We start from the raw sequence: 15,528 nt of genomic DNA, 5'->3' as shown, positions 1-15,528 counted from the left end.
GGTACTGATGGAGCTAACACATGAAAAATAGGGGACTAAAGGCATACACACACACAAACAGCCCTTTCATTAAACATACGTAGTAGGGTAAGTATACTTAGAAGGATCACTACCCTAAATGCCAAGCAATTAAGAGGTGTGTGAAAAGTGAGAAGCTCTGCTAACAAATTCAACCTGAGGAGTCTTCCAAGCCAGCACACCGTCTAGTTAGACTGAGTCCAACTCCTAATATATGGTCCTACTTAAAATAAAGGTGAGCTTTTTTCCTAAAAAACAAGTAAAATCCTGCCTATGCCTATTATTCTAAACAAATTTCTATCAGTAAAAATTACCAAGAGGTAGACTATGGAAATAACAAGACAACACAATATAAGTGACAATGTAATCCTTTTAACTAAATTCAGACATGCAAAACATCTATTTTTGACAACAAATATACAATAGTGGATTTACTGTGATTAATATGATAAAAAATATCTGCAGAAAGAAAAAGGAGAAGAGGAAGGGGAGAAGAATGAGAAGGAGTGTAGAAAAGGGGAGAGGATAAGGAGGATGGAGAAGGAAGAGGAAGAGCAAGAGAGAAATGAGAAATGGCAAACCCAGAGCCATGGTAATAAGCGTATCAATAGGTCTAACGTAGCTAAAGGAAGAATAGGACAAAAGAATCAATAGAAATGACATGAAAATGTGACTGAAACACAAAGAAAATTAAGAATGGAAGCTAGAAACTGCTTTCAGACATCGATATATCAAATTTTGAAACAGAAAATGCAAACACATGCATGTATATATGTTCAAGTATATGTTAACTAAACTAATTATATATAATTGTATATACATTAGATATAATATATAAATTAAACATATAATATATAACAATTAAATGTATAAATTACACATATATAATATAAATTAAATATATACAAATTATACATATATATAAATGAAATATATATGCAAATACATCTCTAGTCTGTGGTAACTCTATTAGAGGAAATACTAAACTCTTTGTTAAAACTCTCCCCCCAATTTAGGACAGAATGCAAACCATATGATAAAAAGAAGAGCAAAAACTGAAGCTAGGGAGAGGTCTCACCTGGCATGAGCACATATTCTTCTTTCAGAGGACCTGAGTTCTCTTCTAAGTCCAGCTCCAGAAGGATCCAACACCTCTGCCCTCCATGGGCACCTGCACTAATGTGCACATCCTCACACACTGACATGTATGTATAGGCATAATTAAAAATAATAAAAATGAATATCTGCTTTAAAAGAATACCAAAAGAATGTCTACTGTTACAAAATAAAACATAAAGTTAAAACTTGGCTTCCAATTCATGATGCTATTTGAAAAGGTCATGAGGTAATGTGGCCTTGCTGGAGAAAGAATATCACTGGTGGTTGGCTTTGAGAGTTTGAACCTAACCCTACATCCAGTTGTCTTTCTGCTTCCTGCATGTATGTATGGAGATGTGATCTCTTAGCTTCCTGCTCTAGATGGCTCTACATGGCTGCTGCCATGCCACCTTGGCCTGTATATATCCTCCCTCTGGAACCATCAGCAGAATAAATCGTTCCTTCTGTATAAGAAAGTTCAAAACTGTTAGAAGGTCAAAGACAAAGATCACACCTAGAAATAACACAGGTGGAGAATCTTCAAGGTAATGGAGAAGAAACACCGAAGAACAAAGATGCAGATCACATTACAGAGCTCTTTATGCACAATAATAGTGCCCCATCTGTAAAGCACCTGTGTTCTGCCTCTCCAGAGTACCCAAGGATGGTTATGAACATTCATGTTGGTCAGCTCACAACTGCAGTGGCTCCAGTTCTAGTGGATCTGATGAATATCTCAAGCCTCTGTAGACACCTATACTCATATGCAAATGAATCCTCAATGCATACCTTAAAATGATTTTAAAAATAAAATACTATAACAAAACTAAGTGTCAGTTTAGTATTTTGTACCCACAAAAATGATTTGAGTCAATTTAGTGTCAGCGGGTGTACTCTACTAGAGGTGTTAAAGGAAGTCCTTTACAAGTAGGTCAGCAGAGAGAAGTTCAGATAGATCGAAGAAATTGAGAGTACGCAAAGTGGAGTGAGTTAGAAAACAAACTTATCTTTTATTTTTCAAATTTCTTAATATAATAATTTGCTAGCCAAATAAAACATTATATAAGTATATAATGTGATTCTAACATATGTAAAATCAGATGTATTATGACAATAATACAATGTTGGGAGGGAACAATTGAAGATACAGGATTGTAAGAGTCCTTTTACTACATAAAAATCAGTGTAGTGTAATTTCCAGGGAGAATTTGATTTGTTAAGATACACATTTAAAAAGTCCTGCTTCTAAAGAGACTGGAGGTCCTAGGGAGTTCAGAGGTCTGGTGGGGTGGAGGTAGGGGCTGGGGACATCCTTTTGGAGACAAGGGGGGTCGAGGAAGAGGTGTGGAATGTGGAACAGTCAGAGGGTGGACCAGGAGGGGAATAAAATCTGGAGTATAAAAAAAAATTAAAAAAGAAAAAAGAAAAACGTAACATAAATGCATCAAATCTGACATCTCTGGCAAGAAAAAGTATAAAAGCAACATTATAGCAGTCCTGATAAGGAATTACTTAAAAACATCTTAATGTTCCTCTTCTGTAGGATAATAGACTGACCTTGTGGTGTCTATAGACATAACTGCTCAGGAATCATGTGAGGCCCAGGAGAGGGAATTGCAAAGCTTTGGTCAGTTTAGTGTATGTTCAGTGGCAAACAATTTGAATATATTGAATTACAAAATTACTTAGTTAATCTATGTTTTACAAATGTACCAAAACATTTGAGAAAAACAATATATATGAAGCCAGCCTGAGCTACATAATAAATCATAAAAAATGTCCTACTTCTATGCTCTTAGTTTTTAATGAATAATGAGTCAATGGGGGAGATAAAGTGTAATACATAAACAATCAATTAACCCTAGGCAAGGCAGGTTGAAGTGAAGTCTTGAAATAAAGATCAGATGGAACTGAGAAGAGATAGTAAATCAATAGATTGAAATATTGTTAGTAATCAAAATTCAATGTATAAATTACAGTACAGAGATCTCAACCAGATAATAGACCACTAGGAGTGTTTCATTATATGTTGGTCTTTAGTGACTTATTTGGCCTTTCTCTGTGTTGCCAGGCCTTTCTTCAGTCTCAGTCTCCAGCAGTATCCTTTGTCACCTCACAATATGTGTGTCTGTCTTTATACTGGTATGGAACAAGCCAGCAACAGATGTGGCTTTGTGGAGTACTGAATCAGTTTGTCTTAGAGCTGGAAGTCTGTTGGGGATTAGTTCTAATACTTTCTCTTCATTTGGCTCCCGAAGCTGCTTCCAGACCTGGGGGGCGTGGGGGGGAAGGGTCCCTGCTCTCAGCTTGTGGGGCTGTTAACTTGCATGGGCGGCTCTGGGGAGCAAAAGCGCAGGAATTTGATTGAGTTCACTCTATGCTGTGCCAGGCAGACGCTGCAGGGCTCCGCCAGGGCATAGAGAGATCTCAGACTGAAGTCTCGCAGGGATTTTGAGTGAGGTCTCCAGGCTGAGGCAGCTGACCCTGTAGACCAGTGGTCTCCATCTTTGGGCCCCCAGATGCCACTGGGAGGGTGGGGGGGCGGAATTGAGATGAGAGGCATATGGGCTGGACCGCAGCCAAGAGGAACGAGGGGGAGGGAAGCCCTGGCAGTGACCTCACAGGTAGAGACTCTTGGTTACTGCACTCGCTTGGTTGGATCAAGGCTTGCTTGGATAGCTTGCTTGGATTGGCAGCCTTCATGGCAGGAACAGGAAGAGAAGTCCTCAGTGGGAGATTAGGTGAGGACTCATTAGTTAAAGGCTTTCTCCGTGGTTCCACATGGCGGGGCCCCAAAGGCACGAGGAAGTCCATGGTTTTAAAGGGTTTATTATCATGGCAGAAAGTAAATGAATTTGGCTGCACCCCCACCCCCACCCCGGAAACTCAGGGCAGACCTAAGTTAAATAAGGAGGGAGGAGGGAGGGTCTAAGAAGGAATGCTTAATTGTCTATACCTTCTTGCCTTTAGGTACCTCATTAATATGGAAATCTCTTGAGGCTGAGGCCTGTAGTCATGCCCTCTCTCTGTGGAGGGGCTGGTAGGGGTTTTGTCTTACATGACTGAAAGGCGCTGATCAGTGAAGGTCTTAGACCGCATGTCAGAAGCCTGGATTCTGGGAGCATGGTGAAATGTATGCTGTCCCTCGAAGGGTCTCCTGCCATTTCTAGCCAGTGCTCTACCAGAAACCAAGCTATCCTTTTAATGGTCCCACACTAGCTGGCTTTGATTGGTAATAAAGAATTGCTGTACACTCCATGGCTGGGCAAAGAGATGGAAGCGAGACTTTTAGACTACGTGGGAAAGGGACCAAGAGAGACTGGGGGTGGGAGGGCAGGGGGAAAGAGAATCCCTGACTAGGGGGCAGAGGGATCAGTTTTAAGAGCTGCAGGAAAGAACCCATCCAGCAATGTAGGTGGAGAGAATTAAAGAGAGAGAGAAAAAACAACAACAACAACAACAACAACAACAAAACAACAACAACAACAACAAAACAACAACAACAACAACAACAAAAACCAAACAACAACAACAAAAAAAACTACAGACTTACCTAACAGTTTAAGTACCTTTCTGTCAGCAAATTTTAAGCAAGGAGGGTGTCATGTGTCAGTAAGAAGATAGGATGGCACGAATAACCTTCCTGACAAAGTTGACATGACCAAATCCCGAGGAAGAACAGAATATATTTTCAACTGAACATCAAAAACTCACAACAGTAGATATTATGTCTACAATATAACATTTAACAAATCAAAATACCAACCTTTGTCCATTAATATACTGAAAGAAACTTACATACTGATATTAACAGTCACTGAGTAAATTACTTTTTAGCAGTTATATCTACATAGAATATGATGACTCTAATTACAGTAGATGGGATATGTGGGAAGCTTTGCTTCTAGAAACAAAAAGAAAGAGTAAGCATAGTTTCCAGATTATTCAAGAAATCACAGAAGCAGAGACAAATAAGAAGGAGGGGGGTTGTGTAGCCAGCAAAATAGAAGAAACTATGATGACCATTATTCTAAGATATACTTGATGTTGATTGGCCCATTTTAAAAAGACCATTGATGTATTTAATAGCCACTTGGCAACAGAGAGACTATTAATGTCCTAAAGTTATATCTAAAATTCAACCCAGCAGGATTTATATTGTTTTTCTAAAGTTACTCAAAGCAAATTTGTAATTTATGAAGTAAATCTTCATTTCAGAAAGGACATTATTTCTATCAGTTATAACCTATTATAGATTCCTAGACTATGTCAGAGGCAATGGTGTGTCATATTAAGTACTGGGAGATCTTACCTAGATAAATTTTCATCACCCACATAGTGACACAAAATGAGTTTCACTGTGGGTAAAGGGACCTTCAGTGAGCTGTGTTGGATGACTGCCAGTTAATAGTAAAAAGAATGTTTGCTAATATTAGTAAAATTTGGTGTTTTAAAATAATGAGTATTTCATGAAAATTTGCTTGAGTCGTTGTATAAGATAATGTAAAACATTCAGACAAAAAACTGTCAAGCAATGTATTAAAGTACATTTCTTTAAATCTTGTAAATATGTTTATTGAAAACCTTGACGTCATAAATAATTTGCATATTATTAAAGAGGTCCTGGAGCATAGCAACTACTTTGTTTTTTTTATAAAGTTATATTCTAGGAAGAATGTAGGACAGAGTGAATCTAAGCATAAATTATCAATAATAAATGGTGATATCTCACATAAAATCTTAGCAAAGGCAATATCTAATGATTGTAACATATCATCCAAAATTACTATAAAGATAAAGAGTATTCAGGGGAAAATTGTCCAAAGTATGAATTGGATATGTGTAAATAAAATTCCCCTATTTTTCTGAGAAATAAAGCAGATGAATAAATGAAAAATTTATCACTCTAAGGCTACAGCAGAAAAATGGATAATTACTCATTCTTTTTTTATTGGTTATCTTATTTATTTACATTTCAAATGTTATCCCCTTTCCAGGTTTCCCCTCCGAAACCCCCTATCCCATCACCTCTCCCCCTGCTTCTATGAGGGTGTTCTCTCATCCACCCACCCACTGCCTTCTCACCACCCTAGCATTCACAACACTGGGGCTTAGAGCCTCCAGAAGACAAAGGACCTCCCCTCCCACTGATGCCAGATAAGGCAATCCTAAGCTGGAGTCGTGGGTTGGTAGTTTAGTTCCTGAGAGCTCTGGGGGATCTGGTTGATTGATAGTGTTGTTCTTCCTATGGGGTTGCAAACCCCTTCAGCTTCTTCAGTCTTTCCCCTTACTCATCCATTGGGGTTCCCGTGCTCAGGCCAATGGTTGGCTGTGAGCATCTGGATCTGAATTGGTCAGGCTCTGGAAGAGCCTCTTAGGAGACAGCTTTGTAAGTCTTCTGTCAACAAGTACTTCTTGGCATTAGCAATAGTGTCTGGGTTTGGATTCTGCATATGGGATGGATTCCCAGGTGGGACAGTCTTTGGATGGCCTTTCCTTCAGTGTCTGCTTCTCTCTTTGTCCCTGTATTTCCTTTAGGCAGGAGCAATTCAGGGTTAAAATTTGGAGATGGGAGGGTGGCCCCATCCCTCAACCAGAGGTCATGCCTAACCTCTGGATATGGTCCCTACAGGTTCTCTCTTCCCTTTGTTGTGTATTTCAGCTAAAGTCATCCCTGTCAGGTCTTGGAAACCTTTGGCTTTTCTTGTATCTGGGACTATTTGGTGGCTATACCCAGCTCCTATCTCCCATTGCTACACACATCTGATCAATTTTCTGACCCTCTGTACATTTCCTCTGTCTTCTCCCATACCAGATTCTGCCCCCCTTTTCTCCCTCCCCTTCCTCTCTTCCCTCCAAATTCCTCTCACCCTCTATCTTCTGTGATTATTTTGTTCCCCTTCTAAGAAGGACTGAAGCATCCTCTCTTTTGTCTTCCTTTTTCTTTCTTTTTTATTGAATATTTTATTTACATTAAATGTCATCCTCTTTCCCCATTATCCCTCCCTAGAAAACCCCTATCCCATCCCCCCTCCTCCGTTTTGCTTTTATACATTTTTAATGTTGTTCAAAGGCTTTATAAGTTTGGTAATGCTCAATAACAAGATGCCCATACAATCAGAAGTGCAACCCAATACCCAACCTAGATATATCAACTATCTTTGACTGGTGGAGACACACAAACATACACCTCCATGTTTCTCTCTCTCTCTCTCTCTCTCTCTCTCTCTCTCTCTCTGTCTCTCCTCTCCTAGTGCCTCCTCTCCTCCTCCTTCTCTCCTTACTCCTCCTCTTCCTCTCTTTACTCCTCCCACCTTAGCTCTTCCTACATATCACCCTTCCTGTTAAAAATAAAACTTTTCTCTCAAAAAAAATTAGAGCATAACTATACCAATTTGTGTCAGTAAGGTACAAGATAGACCTAATACCCAGTCCATCATTTTGTTGACTAACCAGAATCTCTGTCATCTCTCCTAACTAAAAGACTTAGTTCTGAACCTGGCTTTTTTTTTTTTTTTTGACTTTAGAATGAATGTCAGCTGAAAATCATCCTCTCAAATCTTTTCTCTCAAAGTAAATAGCCGGGATTGGCTATGAGACTATAAGTCTTCAATCCCATCAGAAATCCAGAATGACTGAGTTAACTGAAATTATGGGAAGCACAAAGCATAGCTTCTAAAATTTAGCCAATTTATAGAGACCACTGAACACCCAGACAGTCCCTATACTGCAAAACGTTGGAGCATCTGATCTTCAGCCTTCTGGACCAGGATCATCTGACAGACCTAGTGATGCAGAATTATTAAGGGCTGATTACCCTGTCTTGGCAGATATAATTAGCCGACTATTCTGCAAGTGTGTACTTTTTTGGACAGTAATTTGTCTGTAGATGAAAAGAGACGATTCTTGCCTAGTAGCTGTCTCATCACAACTGGAGTAACTCAAAAGATGCTCAATTTCTTCTTAGAATCCAAGACAGGAAGCTGTCAGGAAGAGACAGGTCTCTAATCAAAATAAACATTAATACCAAAATGTTTGTAATGTCAATTCTGTGGACTTCTGACGTTTTGAAAACCAACTATCTATGTAAGGCAATCTGGACTATTGTTTGTTAACTCCTCTCAGCTATTTCTAAATAAAATATAGAAAACACCCTAACAATAAACTCAGACACATTAATTTGCTATGGGCCTTTAAATCATAGGCTAACCATCTCAAATCAGTTAAAAAAGTTAAAGAAGGACTGGGTCTAAGCCTTGTATTCTTTAATGTGTTATATAGGCACAATGCCTATGAGAGTAACAATATTAATCTCACTTTTATATCAATAAGAAACTTGTACCAATGAAAACCTTAAATTTGAAATCAAAGTAAATTTTGTACCATTTAAGAAATTATAACTTCATCTTAATAGCAAATATACATATTTTTACCAATAGGTTATGGCTATATAATAAATCCTAGCTATACCTCCTCGTTCCAACAAAACCATTACTTTCCCCTAGAAAAACAGCCCAATATTAACCATATCAATGCCCAAGCCCAGGGAATAGGGGAACCGACTCTTCATTAACTTCTTTAGTATGAGGGTATGCTTCCATCATTCTCCCATTCCCACCTCCCTGCTTTCGAATTCCCCAACACTAGGGAATCCAAACTTTCAGGTACCAGGACTGTCCACTTCCACTGATGCCTGGCAAGGCCACCCTCAACTACCTATACAGGTGGAGCCATGAGTCCCTCCTTTTGTGTTTGCCGGCTGGAGATTTTAGAATGGCTACCCCAGCTTGTTTCTTAGAACCATTTGCTTGAAAAATTGTTTTCCAGCCTTTTACTCTAAGGTAGAGTCTATCTTTGTCACTGAGGTGGGTTTCCTGTATATAGCAAAATACTTGGTCCTGTTTGCATATTCAGTCTATTAGCCTATGTCTTTTAATTGGGGGAATTGAGTCCATTGATGTTAAGAGATATTAAGGAACAGTAATTGTTTCTTCCTGTTATTTTTGTTATTAGAGGTGAAGTTATCTTTGTGTGGCTATTTTCTTTAGGATTTGTTGGAAGAGGATTACTTTCTTGCTCTTTCTAGGGTATAATTTCCCTCCTTGTATTGGAGCTTTCCTGCTATTATCCTTTGTAATGCTGGGTTTGTGTAAATTTGATTTTGTCATGGAATATCTTGGTTTCTCCAGCTATGGTAATTGAGAGTTTTGCTGGCTATAGTAGCCTGGGCTGGCATTTGTGTTCTCTTAGGGTCTGTATGACATCTGTCCAGCATCTTCTAGCTTTTATAGTACCTGGTGAGAAATTTGGTGTCATTCTGATAGGTCTGCCTTTATATGTTACTTGGCCTTTCTCCCTTACTGCATTTAATATTCTTTGTTTTGTGCACTTGGTGTTTTGATTATTATGTGATGGGAGGTATTTCTTTTCTGGTCTAGTCTATTTGGCGTTCTATATGCTTTTTGTATGTTTATGGGCATCTTGTTCTGTAGGTTAGGGAAGTTTTCTTCTATAATTTTGTTGAAGATATTTATTGGCCCTTTAAGTTGTGAATCTTCACTCTCATCTATACCTATTATCCTTAGGTTTGGTCTTCTCATTGTGTCCTGGATTTGCTGGATGTTTTGTGTTAAGAACTTTTTGCATTTTCTTTGACAGCTGTGTCAATATTTTCTATGGTATCTTCTGCATCTGAGATTCTCTCTTCTATATCTTGTATTCTGTTGGTAATGCCTGAGTCTATGACTCCTGTTTTCTTTCCTATCTCCAGGGTAGTCTCCCTCTGTGACTTCTTTATTTTTTCTACTTCCATTTTTATGTCCTGGATCATTTTGTTCAATTCCTTCACCTGTTTGGTTTTTTTTTTTTTTTTTTTTTTTTTTGTAATTCTTTAAGGGATTTTTGTATTTCCTCCTTAAGTGTTTCTACCTGTTTACCTGTGTTCTCCTCAAATTCTTTGAGAGTGTTATTTATGTCCTTCTTAATGTCCTCTATCATCATCATTAGAAGTGATTTTAAATCTGAATCTTGCTTTCCTGGTGATATGGGGGAATTCAGGACTTTCTAGTGTGGGAGAACTAGGTTCTAATGATGTCAAGTACCCTGGGTTGGTGATGCTTATGTTCTTGCACTTGCCTTTCACCATCTGGATCTCCTTAGTGCTACCTTCCCTGTCTCTGACTGGAGCCTGTCTTTCCTATTACCTTGGTTGTGTCAGAACTGTGTGGGGTGGGTGTTACTATTGGTGTTAAAGCTGGGGCCCAGACTGGAAGAAACCAGTGCTCCTGGCTAGGAGTGACTTCCTGGGTCCTAGTGGGGCCCAGTTACTCCCTGTTTGGTGTGGGTGTTGCTGACTCCTTACCTAAGGTACTGCCCTGGTTAGAGCTTCTGGACGACCTGCTTCCTCTGGGTTCTGTAAGATTGGGAGCAGAGCTGCTGCCCAGGATCTGCTCAGGTCTTCCTTTTTCTTAACTTCATATGATCTGGGAGTTGTATTGTGGGTTTTCTGAGCTTTTTTGCCTAATATCCATTTATCAGTGAGTATGTACTGTGTGTGTTCTTCTGTGACTAGGTTACCTTACTCAGGATGATATTTTGTAGTTCTATCTATTTGTGTGTGAATTTTATGAAATCATTGTTTTTAATAGTTGAGTAGTACTCCATTGTGTAAATGTGCCACAGTTTTTCTATCCATTCCTCAGTTGAGGGACATCTGGGTTGTTTCCAGCTTCTGGCCATTATAATAAAGGTTACTATGAACATAGTGGAGCATGTGTCCTCATTATATGTTGGAGAAACTTTTGAGTATATGCCTAGGAATGGTATAGCTGGGTCCTCAGGTAGTATTATGTCCTATTTTCTGAGAAATCGCAGGACTAAATTCCAGAGTGGTTGTACCAGCTTACATTCCCACCAGCAATGGAGGAGTGTTCCTCTTTCTCCATATCCTTACCAGTATCTGTTGTCACTTGAATTTTTGATCTTAGTCATTCTAATTGGTGTGAGATGGAATCTCAGGGTCATTTTGATTTGCATTTCCCTAATGACTAAGAATGTTGAACATTTCCTTAGGTGCTTCTCAGTCATTCAAGATTCCTTAGTTAAGAATTATTTGTTAGCTCTGTACCCCATTTTTTAATAGGCTTATTTGGTTCTCTGGAGTCTAACTTCTTGAATTCTTTGTATATATTGGAAATTAGCCCTCTATTATATTTAGGGTTGGTAAATCCTAGATCTTTTCCCAATCTGTTGGTTTCCATTTTGTCCTAATGACAGTGTAAGTGTCCTTTCTCAATACTATGCTTAAGTAACATGATTTTAATCAAAATACCAGCAAGATTTTGCAGTTTAATACATATTATGAATGAAAGGTCCATCTGAAAGTGTCAAGAGGAGCAAATACTGAAAAATTCAAGCATTCAGTGAGTAATTGTCTTGGGGAGGAGTTCATATAACCTTCTAGGATAAAGAGGATGTAAGAAAATATGGTCCATTGAAACAGAAAATTTCAAGAATGAGAATAGTTATATATTGCAAGTATTTATAATCTGATTGTCCCATTATCACAAATAACAAGGACAAATAATATTTACAATGTTAAATCATGCTGACTTTTAAAAATTATTTTAAATAGGATTCTAACCTCACTTCTCATTATAAAATTAATTTTCAGTGCTTTATTATTACAAGTTCTAAAAGTAGTTTAGTATTTATTTAATCTCAGAAAGAAATAGTGGTTTATTTTATTATAATCTATAAATCTACATTCCAAAGCAAAAGAAAATGATGAACTAGAATGAAGAAAAAATAGTGTGTACAAATAGAGGATAAAGATAATAGAAAATATTTATAAGACATGGTAAGAAGAGTGATTATTTTTATTTTATCAAATATTTTTGCAAGTCAGTCTTTTAATAGTTTGATGTATGTCTCAGTAATGTTGACAGTAGCAATCTTGATAAACTAATTGATGCTATTTAATAGATAGATGGATGGTCATAATATAGTTTAGCAGTAAATGCCTGGTCACTGTAGGAGTAATTAACTTCTAAGATAATGAAAAAATCTGTAATATATACATTTTATAAATTTATGAGATATATATGGAATATATACATTTATGAGATACTGCTCTTTGGAAAATCCCATAAGCAATCACAGTACTTTTTATTATACAAATAAATAGATGTTTAACTTATAAACTTAATAGGCTAAACCTGAAGAAAGATCTGAGGAATGGCTTTAGTGATTCAGGACATCATGTTTTACCAGTGTCTTTCTAATATCCATGTCCTAAGCAATGCTAGTGAAGCCTGGTATTGAGTAGAGTCATTGAAGACTAAATAACACAAATAGAACAGTGAGAAAAGATTCTCTTCATGAACTGGAATTCAACAACTAAGAAACAGCTGCATTTGCCAAAAATAAGTAGCACTGTCAAGAGTTCCTTATGTCTTACAGAATGTATTATTTTTCATTACCTGATGCCATCTTGAATACTACTGAATGCTATAAATGTTATCATTTCAAATGTAAAGAAACTTTTAAGAGGTGTGGACCAACGGAATGGAGGTACTCACTAGTGGCATGCCTGTGAAGGAGGTATTGTAGAACTGGCCCATTTCTGTTTCTTTAATTTCCTCACTATGTGGTTGTCATCCTCCTCTGCCCCATTCTTTTTCCATAGTGTGCTTCCTGGTCACAACAGAAATGTACTGAAGTCTCTGAATCTGTAAGATATAGAGGCCTGGCCCATTTTTGTTTATTTTAACTCTCTGGGTTTGATGCAGTAAGCATCCTTGTCTGCAATGTGCTCCGACCATGATAGAGGATAAAGAGTCTGGCAGCAGAAGCACATAGAAGACACATAGAGGTTGCACATCCTAGTTGCAAGTGAGAGAAGGCAGAGTTCTATAGAATGAACCTTACAATGCAATTACTGACAAAGAAAGTTTTAGCTAAAGAAATAGGACATCCTCAAGTCAAAGATGCTTGTTACATGAATTCACATCTTCTGAGGGTTCTATATTCTTTGCCTTGTCATACCCAGTCCCTGATTAAGAACAGCTATTCACATAAGTAAGGCAGAAACTCAAGCATTTTGTTACATCCCATCCATGCTCAACATCAGGGTATAGTGCTCCTATGCTGCCTACTCTGCCTACTTGGTCAGTTAGATTTCTTTATTTTTTTTTTCTTTTTTTGTTTTTATTCGATATTTTATTTATTTACATTATCATGAAGAGCCAAACTTAGGGAATGGTGCTATACAAAGTAGCATGGGACTTCCTTCATCAATAAACAATGAAGAATATATATATATATATATATATATATATATATATATATATATATATATATATTAGTTAGGGTTTTACTGCTGTGAATAGACACCATGACCAAGGCAAGTCTTATAAAAGGACAATATTTAATTGGGGCTGGCTTACAGGTTCAGATGTTCAGTCCAGTATCAAGACAGAAACATGGAAGCATCCAGGCAGGCATGGTGCAGGAGAAGCTGAGAGTTCTACATCTTCATCTGAAGGCTGCTAGCAGAATACTGGCTTCCTGGCAGCTAAGACTAGGGTGTAAAAGCCCACACCCACAGTGACACACCTACTTCAACAAGGCCACACCTCCAAACAGTGCCAGTCCCTGGGCCAAGCATATTCAGACCATTACAATATACATGCATGTACATACATATACATACATATATACATACACATGCATATATATATGCCAAACCAATTTAGACAGTCCCTCAGACTTTCCTAAGCCAAACCAATTTATACATTCCCTCAGACTTTCATCCTGGGTGATTATAGGTTGTGTGTAGTTAACAACAGTTAAAGCTAGCCATCACAGTCGCATCTGGGAAAGGTCTAGCAAAAATATGGTGAGGGGCCAAAATTGAAACAGTGAAGACTTAATCAGCCATACTTTCCAGTTTCTCCTGAAGAGAACTCTGAACCACCCTATTTGCTTTTTTGACTGAAGCAGAACCAACCAACCAGAAAACCACAAAGTGATTAGTATTGTGGAGGAAGAAACAGCCTTGCATATGGATCATTAACTATAAACAGAAAGATTGGACTGTTTGAGAGCCAGTCACATTGTGAAATGAGAGATTCTTTGCTTGGAAGTTTTATTTTCTCCACCATTGTAAAAACTGTGTCTTAAAGTATATGCTTAGTCATCAAAAGTGTTAATGTCTCCATGCCAGACACAGAAAATGTGTGCAATCCTGAGGGTGATAGGTCACCTTATGTTATATCGTACATACATTAATATCTGTATTTTCATTGTAAAAATTATTTTGTCAAATTCTTAATTGTAAATATTTGGAAATAAAATTGTAGTCCTTGTCTGTGGAGAGTGTATACATCTGTTTGCATGTGCGGCAGGTGCACCCCTATGCTTGTACATACAACTTCAGGAGTCATTGTCGACTGTCTTCCTCTATGACTCGCTACCTAACTGTTTTTTAACGTTTTACTGTTTGAGAATTTCATACATGCAAGCAATGTGTTTTGATCAAATTCATCCCATGTTATGTTTTTGGCTGAAACTATGGATAAGTCTCTGAAAGTCCTCCTACCTCCAAACTTCTTAACACTAGTATTATATAGACACACTGTGCCCAGCTTCTTATGAGATTAATAATCTTCAATCTTTAGAATGAGATTCTAATCTTCAGATTAGAATTCAGCTCATGTTGGCATGGCAAGCACTTCATCGGCTAACACATTGCTCCATGTGTAATTTTATTCTTTTATGAAGATTTTACCCACACTTTAATGATACTTGCTTTGAGAATATTCTTATAATGTTCATTTTTATAGGAAATGAACATATAGCCAAAATATCAAAAATCATGTTTGTTGGTGGGTGTTTCTGTTTGCTTGCTTGTTTGTTTTGTTTTATTTACAAATTTCTATATTATTTTAATTATTGCCAGATAAACTCCCTGTATTACAGTTTTCAAAAGTAGGTAAGAACTCAACATGTGATACACATTGACTAATATTTATATTTGGATTTCTTTATATTGTTGAGGTCAAGAGTGTTTGAATAGGTGTGTGCTGACAGTAATCTACAACGCCGGAAGTAATGGGATTTTTATAGACTGAACACCGTTAGAAATTTCACTCACTCCCAACCTTGATGAACTGTCATAATAATTGATTGTATTAACGGAAATAAATAGCTAAATTTGCTTTGCCTTCACAATGACCCTGTTCCATTTGACACGGATGAGGAATAAGGTTACTTCACACTGCCCCAGTCAGGTCAAGGCTCAGGAAAAGCCTTGCCTCGTGCCTTTAATTCAATCCCGCAGACAAGAGGATGAATCGGCATTGTCAATGTCTCTCTCTTTGGCGTGGGTACCAAATAACCTTGCTTCACTTC

The sequence above is a fragment of the Arvicanthis niloticus genome, chromosome 3 (assembly GCF_011762505.2).
Source record: "Arvicanthis niloticus isolate mArvNil1 chromosome 3, mArvNil1.pat.X, whole genome shotgun sequence".
NCBI lineage: Eukaryota > Metazoa > Chordata > Mammalia > Rodentia > Muridae > Arvicanthis > Arvicanthis niloticus.
This window is presented reverse-complemented; position numbering follows the sequence as displayed.